Below are 13,130 nucleotides of genomic sequence, written 5' to 3'. Positions count from 1 at the left end.
ACACACAACAGATATATAAAGATTACTTATTAACATGATCAAATGAGTAATTATTTATATTCTCAATGCTGTAATGAGTCATTTTAAGTTTTCAGGGTTGTGAGATTAGTAGAATGAGCATAAATTTGATCTTTTCTTTTAAATGACTGTAATAATGATTATGGTTTTAAATGTAAGTGAATGTTACAATATCTCACAGCTCACCAGCAGTTTCATTTCAGTACATTTCTGCAGAATCTCTACTGAATATTTCGATTTATACATCAGGATTAAGATTTATGGATAATTCATTTCTGATTAACTGATTATTAACCAACAGTAAAACATTATTCAAATAACATGATTACTTCATGTATATTAATGTGTATTCTAAATCTGATGCAACAATTTGCAACAAGAATTTGTGCCTGAAGTGATCTGAGATGAACCAAAAGAAAGTGTAAATGTGTTACAAGTTAAATAAAAATAATGAAATAGTGTAAAATGAGTTATGTGCCGTGTTTTTTGTTGTAATATCAAAGTTTTTCTTTATAATCAAAAGTCATTTGATGTGACAAATATACCACTTTATAGTCATAGCATTTGTATATTTATTTTATTTATAAATATATCGTCTCTTTAATATGCTACAGTCACACTAATGATCAATACACTTAGAGTTCTAATATAGAACAACAATTATGTACTTATTTTACTTTAACTGTACAAGAATAATACATAAATGTGTGTTTATTTAATTATTTATTCATTTAAGACTATTTTAAGTACAACCCCTAAGAGAAATTACCCCCCCCCCCTTTTCTTACATTTTGTATATTGAATAAGCCCTCCTGTTTGATCCCCCATCCTGTATCACCCCCACTCCCTGTCACCTACACACCTAATCGTGTCTCCTCACATCTTTTGTTATCCTGTATCCTGACTCCCTCCATTGTAATTACCCACAATAAAACCAACACCCTTTTATTACACTACCCCAACCTTTGGACACCTTTGTAGTCCCCCTCTGCATTGTCATTTCGGTCCCCTTAACCTCCTCCTCTTTTTCCTAATCCTCCCCTCATTTCTAGTGTATATAAAGTCTTTCCAGAATATGCCTAGTTAGATTTCTGTTGGTCTTACAAGCTGTGCCCATATGTCTGCATGTGTCAATAAACTACTCTACTCCTAAAGACCCGGAAGTCTCCTGGCTCCTGAATATGCCGGATTTCTAACACCCCAAATGCAAATAAAATACACTGCTCACAAAAATTAGGGGATATTTCAAAATTAATATGAAGTGATAAGCATTTGATTTTTTTTTTTATTAAACAAGAACATCAGAAAAGCAAACGACAAGTCAAAGAAAGTTGTTCGATTATGCAAATGAGATGCAAAACCAACTTTTATTTCATTGGTGAAAATGCACTATACAAAAGGCTGAAAGTACTGGAGTATCTGCACATTCCCTGATCTTGAAAGTGCACATCCTGCAATTTTCCAGCCCTTGCAATAATGCCCCTGCAACACGATTTGCCCAAATGGAAGCCTGGAAAGCCATAGGACATCTTGAAGCTGGTCAAACACAAACGACAGTGGCAACAGCACTTAGAAGATCCCAACGTGTGATTAGCAGACTGTGGAATCGCTTGCAAGAAACTGGCACAGAATGTAGAAGACGAGGGCAGGGTCGCCCATCTGCCACAACAGCAAGATATGACTGCTACTTGACCTTATTGGCAAGAAGGAACAGGCGCAGCAATGCAACAGAGCTGCGGGGATAGTTTCTTGCTGCCACTAGAACTCCATCGTGTTGGACTGCATGCCCGGCGACCAGTGGTATGCATTCCGTTATCTGCTGAACACCGTAGAACCCGTAGAAGGTGTCCTGATGAGCATCGTCATTAAACCTGTGATGAGTGGTCAACTGTCCTACATTTTTACATTTTCAGCATTTAGCAGACGCCTTTATTCAAAGCGACTTACAGTATACAGTCTAAGCAATTTAGGGGTAAGGGCCTTGCTCAAGGGCCCAACAGTGGCAACCAGGCAGTGGTGGGGTCTGAACCGGCAACCTTCAGCATACTAGTCCAGTAACTTAACCACTAGGCTACAACTTCCTTCTCTGATGAGTCACGGTTCAGTCTGCAGCCTGACAATCATTGTGTCCTGATCTGGCGTGAACGAGGAACACGGGAGAATCCACGTTTCATGCCAGAAGGGAACTCCTTCAGTGGTGGTGGAATCATGGTGTGGGCTGGCATCAGCATTGGTGGTTGTACCAACCTCCACGTCATCAGAAATGGATCGCTGACTGCTGTCAGATATCGAGATGAGGTCCTGCACCCAGTTGGAAACAACTTTCTTTTCATGGATGGGCAAGCCGTAGCCTAGTGGTTAAGGCACAGGACTAGTGATCCAAAGGTTGCTGGTTCAAGCCCCACCACTGCTAGGTTGCTGCGGTTGGGCCCTTGAGCAAGGCCCTTAACCCTTGGTTGCTCAGTCTGTATACTGTAACTGCAATGTAAGTCGTTTTGGATAAAGGCGTCTGCTAAATGCTGAAAATGTAAATGTAAATGGATGATAATGCAAGGCCCCACCGTGTGCATCTCGTCAACAACATGCTTCAGGAGGCAGGAATCGAACGCAGGACTGGCCATCATGTTCTCCAGACCTGAATCCCATTGAACATGCTTGGGATGCACTGGGAAGACGTCTGGCAACCGTCCAATGCCTCTCACAACACTTCTTGAGCTGGAAGCTGCCCTGGAGCAAGAGTGGCAGAGGATCCCACAAGAACTGCTGGACAATTTGATCCTGTCTATGCCCCATCGCTGTCAGTGGGTGTGTCGAAAACCTAGTGAGCTGCCTTGCTGTCTTACTGCCTACATAGGCAGCTTAGTAGATAGGATTCTAATAAGTCAATGACTTATAAGTCAGGTTATTCGAATGCGCTACTCAGACAGTGATTCCATCGGGTTTCGCATTTAGCATCTTGCCATTCAAACCAATGGAATGAGGTGGCACATCACGCTAACATGTCAATATCTTGATTCATGTACCGAGAACGGTTACATTCGCTGACAAGCCCGAACTTGCAAATAAAAACACTCGGTACAAGTTTATACAAGTAAAAAAAATCATAATAATTTATTTCCATTTGAAAATAACTTCGTTTGTCCACACTGTCAGCCATGTTTATTTTTCTGTGAGAGAAGAGATGCTGCAATGAATTCTGGGATTGCCTTCATCACTAAGGACGATTCCGATGCTCGCTCGTTCTTGAGTCAAAATAACATTGAAATATTAAGATACCTCAGTAGGATATTAAGGCATCTAAGATTTCGAACAGCCTCCTTCTCGGGAGTGCTCACATGATAACATAAAATGCTATGTAGAGTATAGCTATGTAGAGCTATGTAAAATATGTAGAGAGCGCACTAGCTTTTCGAACACACCCAATGTGTTTTGGCAGTCTTGGGTGACCATACATCCTAATGAACAATCAATGTGTGGCACTCTCGTCCAGTTTGACATGCTTCTGTTCACCCCCACCAATATGACACTTACATTTACATTTTCAGCATTTAGCAGACGCTTTTATCCAAAGCAACTTACACGATGAGCAATTGAGGGTTAAGGGCCTTGCTCAGGGACCCAACAGTGGCAACTTGGTGGTGGCGGGGCTTGAACCGGCAACCTTCTGTTTACTAGTCCAGTACCTTAACCACTGAGCTATCACTGGCCCACTCAATCTGACACTTGCTACTCAATCACGATAATTGAGTTTGCATCTCATTTGCATAATCGACAACTTTATTTGACTTGTCGTTTGCTTTTCTGATGTTCTTGTTTAATAAGAAAAAATCAAATGCTTCTTTTTATTAATCGCTTCATATTAATTTTGAAATATCCCCTAATTTTTGTGAGCAGTGTTAAAACACAGAGTTTCTTACATTAACTTTGTCTTTTATTTGATGTCAGACAGGATGAACCTGAGATATTTCATGTTTTATCTGCTCAACTTAATTTAATTTATTAATAAACATCCATTCCTGCATTTCAGATCTGCAACACATTACAGAAAAGTTGAGACAGTAAAGCATTTACCACTTTGTAATGTTGCCGTTCCTTTTCACCACTTAAAAGAGGTTTCAGCACTGAGAAGACCAAGTGATTTAGTGTTTCAGCTTTTATTTTGTCTCGTTCTTCCTGCAAACACGCCTTAAGATGTGCAGCAGTACGGGCTCGTCATTGTTTCAAAATTCTCCACACATTCTCAATTGGGGACAGATCAGGTTGATAAAGGTTTATTAAACTAATCGCTCACCCATATGCTTATATCATCTATTGTTGAGTGGAGGTTCTTGATGCCGTCTGAGGGATGGAAGATCACGAGCGTTTAGATTAAGCTTGTTTCTCCCGATTCCTTAAATGGTTTAATGATATTCTGCACTGTAGAGGGAGAAATATGCAAATCCCTTCCAATCATTCTTTGAGGTTCATTGTTTTTAAACATTTCTATCATTTTCTCACACATTTGTGGACAAACTGGATCCTCTGATTATCTTTACTCATCAGAGACTCTCAGCCTTTCCTGGATGCTGCTTTTGTACCAAACCATGATTACAATCACCTGTTCACATCACCTGTTTAAAATCGCATCATTTAGATTTTTACCTCATTAGGCCTAAATTGCCCCTGTCCCAACTTTTTTTGGAATGTGTTGCAGGCCTGAAATGCAGGAATGGATGTTTATTAATAAATGAAATGAAGTTGAGCAGATAAACGATTAAATATCTCAGGTTCATCCTGTCTGACATCAAATAAAAGTCAATGTAAGAAACTCTGTGTTTTTATTTTCCATACTGTCCCAACTTTTTCTGATTTGGGGTTGTTAATATTTACACATTTCCATTAATCTGGCAAAGCAAATATTAATTGTGAGATATCTGTGATGTGAACTTTACTAAACCTTTATTTTGCTCATTTACAGGATGTCACATTATAATTAATTGTAAATAGTTTTTCATTTATAAATATGTGGTTTGCTGAGGTGTAGCTGTGACCGTTATAACCGTTATAACCGTTACACCTACAGTGAGCTCGTGCAGCGTTTCCCGGCTTTTATTAAAAACACAGTAGATGTTTGTAGTGGCTCTTCAACTAAAATGAACTAATACGTTGATAAAAGCCATGCAGAATAAAAGGCAGACATCCCAAGTTGCAAAAACTCATTTCAGGGAGGTACCCCCAGACCCGGACCCCCCAACCAAGCCCCCCCACTACTAAACTACTAAGCTACTAAACTAACTGTTTGTGTCACAAACAAATTAATGTGTACTAGTGCACTAGATAGTGTGAAAGATAATAGATTTATGTTCCCTACATAGTGCACTAGATCAGTGTTTCTCAACCTTTTTTCAGTCACGGCACCCTTTAAAAGTACGCAAAATGTCAAGTCACCCCAGTCTAAAATGTATTAAAAAACTTACAGTCTGCATCCCTCGGACTGCTAACACACACGCACACACACACCATAAGGTGTCATTTAGAGGGAGAGAGGGGTAAACGGGACTTAATTTTCATGGGAAACCTGAGCCTGGGATGATGCACACAATCGCCCTATTCTGGCAGGGATGGATGAGAGGCAGACACGGAGCTCCTGGTCCAGAACCCTCAGTCGCTCCCTGTACTTGTTCTTGATGTAAGTTAGGCTCGAAAAGCTCAGTTCGCGCCATGAACGAATCAGATTTAACATAATTAAATGAGTTTATAGTTTATTTCTCAATTATTTGTCATTATACTAAGAGCACTGCTTCTTTTCTGCATGTTCTCTCTGTAGCTCGGTTATGGCTCTTTCAGCTCAAAAGAAGCTTTATTGGCATGACAAATAAAGACATTCGTATTGTCAAAGTTAGAGAGAAATAATAAAAATAACAATTAGAAAGAACAAATATATACAAAACAGTTACATGTGCAAAAATATAAAATAGAATAAAATATTAATAAAAACAGTGCAAAATAATAACAATAAAAATTATAATATTTACATTATTGAGGTAGTAATAACGATCAGTTTGTGTGTGTGTGTGTGTGCGTCTCTCTCTCTCTTTGTGTGTGTGTGTGCGTGTCTCTCTCTTTGTGTGTGTGTCGCTCTCTCTCTCTGTGTGTGTGTGTCTTTATATATTAATAATTTATTCTTTTATATTTTTTGCACATGTAACTGTTTTGTATATATTTGTTCTTTCTTATTGTTATTTTTATTATTTCTCTCTAACTTTGGCAATACGAATGTTTTAATTTGTCATTTTTGGTTGTCTGGATGTTTGTAAGTGGCTTTACCTCCAGAAAAACCTGTTAAGCCACATTAACTGTTACTCACTGTGATACTGAAAAGTGATGATAATCTTAGATACCTTACATTATACAAAGAAAAATGCAAAAACAAGCAATATTAAACACATATTGTCGTATGTAAGGAAACAAATTTTAGAATTGTACTGTAGGTTAAGTTAAATCAATCAAATACTGTGAATATCCAATAAAATGTAAATAAACACCTACTGCACTCTAAACATTGTATGCTATGCCCTATTTTTTTTAAAGAGAGTAGGGGTCATAATAAAGCAGGAAAGTGATGGGGTTAACTTCTGCAGACAAGGGAAAGGGAGAAAGTCTGAGGGTCGAGGTTTAAGAGTCACGGTTTGCTACTGGTAATACATGTTCAAAATAATCCAGCTCATAAATAATGTCTGGACAGTGGAGGATCTTTCAGGAGATGCTTTTCATTAATAGATAGACAGTGGACAGAGATGGTCTACCTCCAGTAATTATATACCCACAAAGTGTGTCCATATGGCAGGTGTGGCTCATCAAATGGTCGAAGAATGTACACACACGATAGGTTTACTTTAATAAAGTGGTTGTATAACGTTGTGTCTGTTACAGCTAATAGAATAAGAAAATGCTATATTTGAATTTAATTCATCTGTTTATTTTTATGCTAAATGTTTTACAGACATTCCAAACTTTCTTGTATTATTAAGATCCACATTCATTATTTAACCTGAATTTTAGATGTTGGATGATGTTGTAATAGTTCATAAATTCATAGTGATTCATTTATACATTTAAAAATAATTCTATAACATGCTCATATTTGTCATTTTTAAATATCTATTCAAAAAAGAAACTACAAGCCAGCTAGAATACTTGTCTAAATACTCCAGTTAGTTCTGTTAAATGTAGATGAACTGCTGTTACATACAGTATAAAATGTAAAATAAAAATGCTACAGTAATAAATCATCATTCTTTAATAATTTCAAATATAAAAGATAGAAAATCTTAAAAACTGTTTTTTTAAGATAAAAGTCAGTATTTATTATATCTGCATTACCAGGTTTATTCCCATACCTGCGAGGTTAAATTCCCTAAACAAGATGCTTAACAGAAGCAGAACAATACTGCAACTAAAGATCCAAAAAATACAAATTAAACAATACATTTAACACCACATAAAATATGCAGCCTAAAGCAAAAAAGGTAAAGAAAAGAAACATTTGCAAGAACTACTTTTAAAAGAATCTTCCAGGTGCTGCATGTTACCACCAAAGCTAACATCAAAAGATTCTTATACTGAGCATTTAAGTTTAGCATTTAGCTTTAACCTAAACAGAAGGTGTTAATGAGCCTCTTCTGTTTCTCTCAAATCCTAAAAAAAATGTCAGCCTTTAAATATCCACACCATCAACTTTTTGTTCATTAAAATTTTCATTTTATTTTCGTCAACTGCTTTATTCTGGTCAGGGTCATGGTGGGTTTGGTTCACCCACAAACATCTGGTGCAAGGCACAAACACCCTGAACATGGGCCCCCGGGGAACCATCTCTAAACCCAAAGCATAGCCAATTATGTCTGTGTAGATGCCTAGCAGGCCAGTAGCAGTGCTAAGATTCAAACCCAGAGCTAGCATTAATGGACCACTGTGCCACCTGAATGCCTAGTTTTATTATTATGTAGGTAAAAAGAAAGGTTCCAAGAGACTGAACAAATTTTATCACAACAAAACCTACAAAAATATTTTGAATCTAGCTCAGGCATTTTATCAAACTACTGTTTAAAAAATAATAAAAATGCAATCATGCAATGTTTTCACTTATGTTTCTTGACATTATTCTCTGTATATGGCCTACAAACCCAACTGACAAATGAATCTACACCTCTGCCTGGCCATGTTCTTTTTTACTCTACTTTTGCACAGCCCTCTTCAAAACCTGAATCTTTTGCTTCTTTAACTTTCTTCTCCAGTTTAGCATTAAATTCTTCCTCTGCTTGTTTTCTTGTTTCTTGTTCGGTTTGTCTCTTTAGATTCTCCAGCTCGTTGATGTATTCCTCTTTAATGAGGGCCAAATTTCTCTGCTCAACCTCACTGCGAATCCTCTCTTCATTTTCTATCTTATTTCTGAAATCTTCTTGCTTCTCTTGAAGTTTATTTTCCATTTCCTGTCTGTGCTTTTCATCCTTTTCTTTTCTGGCATGTTCATCTTTCAGTCTTTCTGCTTCCAGCTGTTCCTTCATCTTTTGTATCTTTTCATTTGCCTCTTTCTCTATTCTTTTCTTTTCTTCTTCTTCTTTCTCTTTTCTCTCATTTTCTTTTAATTCTCTTTCCTCTTCTTCTTTCTGCTTTTCCCATTCATACTGCCTTTGCTTTACACACTGTTCTAAATCCCACCGTTCCTCCATTCTTTGAATGCTCTTTTTCCAGTACTTCTGCTGTTCATCTCGTCTTTTCTCCTCCTTCAACCTTCTTTCTGACACTTGTAGCTGAGATAACTGAAGTTCCAGTAGTTCCTTCTTTTTACTTTCCTCTGCATGTTTTATTTTCTCTTCTAAATCTTTTCTTTTCTTCTCTTCTTCTGCTGTTCTCTGTTCGTACTCCTGCTGTAATTTCTTTAAAGCTTCTTCTTAATTTCTTTTCAGCTCTTCTTTTCCCATCTCAAACTTCTCTTTCTACTCTCTCTGTTTCTCTTTCCATTCTTGTTCTCTCCTCTTTCTTTCTTCTTCCTCCTTCTGATCTCTCAGTTTCTGATCTTCTTCTCTTTGCTTCTCCCACTGTTTTCTGTTCTCCTCTCTTTCTCGGTTTATTTCTTCTGTCCACTCATTCATCTTTAAGTCGTCTTCTTCTTTTCTTTTCCTGAAATCCTCTCGCATTATTTGTTCTCTTTCTGCCAGCTCTGTTTTTAGTTGTTCCTCTCTCACTTTAAACTCTTCCTCTTTTCTTCTACTTTCAGCTTCTTGATGTTTTTTTTGTTCCTGCATCATTTTCTTCATGTTCTCCATTTCAGCTTAATATTTGGCTTTTAGTTCTTCTTTCTCTCGCTCTATCTGTTCCTCTTTCTCCTTTAGGATTCTCTCCTGATTTTCCTTTATTGCTTTCTCCACCTGCTGAAACATCTTATTGGTGTAGCAGCTTCCTTCATTCACTCTCACCATGGAGTCAATTTTGTCAACGAGAGCACAAACCTGAGTGTTGCTGATTCTGTTATTGTTGTTGAAGACATGATACCTGTTACCAAACTCAAACAAAAGTTTTTTAATGTCTGAACTAGCTTTCTCTATATGCTGTTCAATTGTATGTTTTTTTTAGTCCATCACCACCAGTGAAGAGCACCATGGTGTACATTCTAGATTTATCACCAAATGTTTCTTTGATTAAATTCACTGCATCCTGTTCTTCTTGAGTAAAGCGTCCTATTTTCAGTACCAGCAGGAACACATGAGGACCTGGTGCAGCCATGGAGATGCACTTGGCAATCTCTTTAGTGATCTCTATATTAGAAACCTTTCTATCAAACAGTCCTGGAGTATCAATCACAGTAATCAGCCTCCCATTAAACTCACACGTCTCTTTCTGACAAAAAGTGGTCACTGATTCAAATGAACTGTCTTCAATAAATATTTCATTTCCTAAGATGGTGTTTCCTGTTGCACTTTTCCCAACTCCAGTCATCCCCAGCAGCACGATTCTGAGAACATCAGGACTAGATGGATCTGTACAAAAAGAGAAAAGTCCATAAACTTTTAAAATATAAACTTAAATGAAATGAGTTCAACATTTGAATTTAGATATAGTATTAGTTTACTTTTAAAAAGTGAAAGTTTATCTCAGATTGGCCAAAAAACAGTGGGAACGTGCTGTGGTCAGATGAGTCAATGGTTCAACTTATTTTTTGGAAACATCAAGTTCTTTTTGCCAAGTTGTCAAATTCAGCAAGTTCTTAAACTCAGCAGCAAAAAACCCTTTTCTTTCTACTTTTATCATTTACATAAAGATTTAAGAGAGTAAACACATTAGAGATTCTCAATTTTACTTCTGTGTTCCATTATCTTTGCTATTACTTAGACCTTCTAATACTTTGAGAACTCAGGAAACTAATTATTGTTGTTTTGCGAGTGGTATTTTTCTCCATTCTTGCTCGATCTCCTCTTTATGCTGCACAATCCACCTTCTTTTTGTTTTTATAGATCACACCAAAAGTGTATTTGTGTCATTAACCTCCAGTATGTTTCACACTCTCTATGTTACGCCCTTATTTACCCCTAGATCACTGTTACAGCTGCTGTGTAGTGTCTGTGTGTGTTCTTCCTTTTGCCTCCCTGTCCCTAGGTGGAGCCGAGAGAATTCCTAACTACCTGTGCTGGTGAGGTTATAAAAGGAGAAGAAATGAAGACCACACACACAGAGAGAGAGAGAGAGAGAGAGAGAGAGAGAGAGAGAGAGAGAGAGAGAGAGAGAGAGAGAGAGAGAGAGAGAGAGAGAGAGAGAGAGAGAGAGAGAGAGAGAGAGAGAGAGAGAGAGAGAGAGAGAGAGAGAGAGAGAGAGAGAGAGAGAGAGAGAGAGAGAGAGAGAGAGAGAGAGAGAGAGAGAGAGATTTTGATTTTTAAAATTACATTTTATTACAAATTGCAATTTTTATAAATTACTTTTTAAAAACAATCTTCACACAGGATACCAATGCAATACCTACATTATAAAGTAAAGTGCAATTCATTCTCACTCAAAATACACAATGCATCCCCACAACACCATATGTCTTCAAATTTTTCAAAGTCATGCATCAGTTTATAAAAACGATATTCTATTAGAATCCTTGATTTGACCAATACATAGAATACACCCACTACTTCATGTCCATTTTGTTCGTCAATCTTGTTTTTTCTACTACTATAAATACTCATTTTCGCTATACCTAAAATGAAGTTCAGTAGTTTACAAACATTTTGTCTACGCTGAAGATATTTAAAACCAATAATAAAAATCTCCAGTGTAAAATCTTCATTAAAACACTTGAACAGGCGTTGTAAAATCAGAAACAGTGGTTTCAGTCTTTCGCAGTATGCAAAAGCGTGAAAGATTGTTTCCCTTTGGCCACAGAAAGGACAATCTTGACTAACTTCTGGATTTAACACTGAGACAAAGGCGTTCACGGCTACAGCTCCATGCAGAATTCTCCATTGCAAATCCCCTGTTTTTTTAGCCACAGGTGGTTTGTAGAGTGATCTCCATTCTGGTCTTTTGTCTTCTGTGAGTTTTAGGACAGTTCTCCACGGTGTGTCCACCTTGTTGTTTAGAGTTCTTTTATTTAAGATTTTTACACACACTCGATATAATTGTTTCCCACCAACACAATCTAAGTGCATGGGTGTTATGTCCTTGGAATTTAGAAAACAGCCTGTAGCTTCTCCAAATTCCGGAGATAGTACGATTTTAGGAAACTCATCTTTTTCATTAGGATTGAGTTCACCTATATAATGTTGTTTAATCATCTTTGTTTCTTCTTCTGTGAGAACAGCTCGCCATTTCTGTAGAATTTTTCCAGTCATTCGGTTAGATTTTATTCCTAGTGCCTTTGCTGTTTTATCCACATTGTTGAAATCTGGTCCAGCCAAGTCACAGATGTTTTTCAATGTCACAGTCTTTGAGTTAATAAGGATTTTCTTGAGCGCAGGAAAACCGCAAGCTGTAATGTCCAAGTGTGCCCCGCAGACTAACGGCTCCTGCAAAAGCCAGTATAGAGAACTTGTTAGTCTTTCTCTTTGTGTGTTAAAAAATCCCCAGATTTTAAAAAGACTTTGATAAAAGGTTGGTAGCTTAGAGAAGTCCACTTCACGTGGTGCCATTAGGAAGAGGCCTTTATCTAGTCCAACTCCTCCTAAGCTTTTCAGAATTTTGCAGCTTATGGTTCTCCATGCAACGTCTCTGGGCCCATTTAAAAGTCTCTGTACAAATTGTACTCTGAAGGTGGCAACCCTGCTCTGCAAGTGTATCAGGCCTTGTCCACCTTCTTCTTTGTGTAGGAAAAGGATTGACTGTGTAGTCCAATGTAAATTGTCCCAGAAAAAGTTGACCAACATAGCTTGTATCTTACTTAGAAGATCTGGGGGTGGGTTTACACAGGCTAGTCGGTGCCAGAGGGACGATGCCACCAGATTGTTAATGATGAGTGTTCGTCCTCTGTATGACATTTTAGGTAGCAGCCATTTCCATTGTTCAAGTCGGTTTTTTACTCCTTGAAGTGTTCCTTCCCAGTTTTTTCGGGTGTTTGTTTCATTTCCAAGATAAACTCCAAGGTATTTAAGTCCATCTCTCTTCCATTTTAGTCCATCTGGGAGCTTTGGTTCTCCCTCTGGCCACTGACCAAACAGGAAGGCATCGCTTTTGGACCAGTTTACTCTTGCTGATGAAATGGTTTCAAAATTTCTTAGTAATTCTACTGTTTCTTGTATATCTCTCTCATCATTAACAAAAATGACTACATCATCAGCATATGCTGATAATCTGGGATTAGTAGCACAATCAGATATTATCAATCCTTTTAGCGTAGATCTCAACTTTTGTAGGAGAGGTTCTATGGCAATTGAATACAACATTCCAGAGAGAGAGCATCCTTGTCTTACTCCTCTTTGTATTTTAAAAGGAGCACTTAAGTCCCCATTAATCTTTAAAGTACTCTCTATGTTGTTATATAAGGTCCTGATTTTATGAATAAACCCCTCGGTAAAACCAAAAGCTGTTAGTACATCCCATAGATATTTGTGTTCTACCCTGTCAAAAGCCTTCTCTTGATCAAGTGAGATCATACCCAC

General features: G+C 37.6%; 1 pseudogene; it reads right to left on the bottom strand.

Moving 5' to 3' along the window:
- Positions 1-7,715: 7,715 nt before the first annotated feature.
- On the bottom strand, positions 7,716-12,509 carry LOC134302174 (GTPase IMAP family member 4-like; annotated as a pseudogene).
- Positions 12,510-13,130: the final 621 nt, after the last annotated feature.

The sequence above is a fragment of the Trichomycterus rosablanca genome, chromosome 2 (genome assembly GCF_030014385.1).
Source record: "Trichomycterus rosablanca isolate fTriRos1 chromosome 2, fTriRos1.hap1, whole genome shotgun sequence".
Taxonomy (NCBI): domain Eukaryota; kingdom Metazoa; phylum Chordata; class Actinopteri; order Siluriformes; family Trichomycteridae; genus Trichomycterus; species Trichomycterus rosablanca.
The sequence above is the reverse complement of the archived record's forward strand: the minus strand, read 5'-3'. Positions and strand labels throughout refer to the sequence as shown.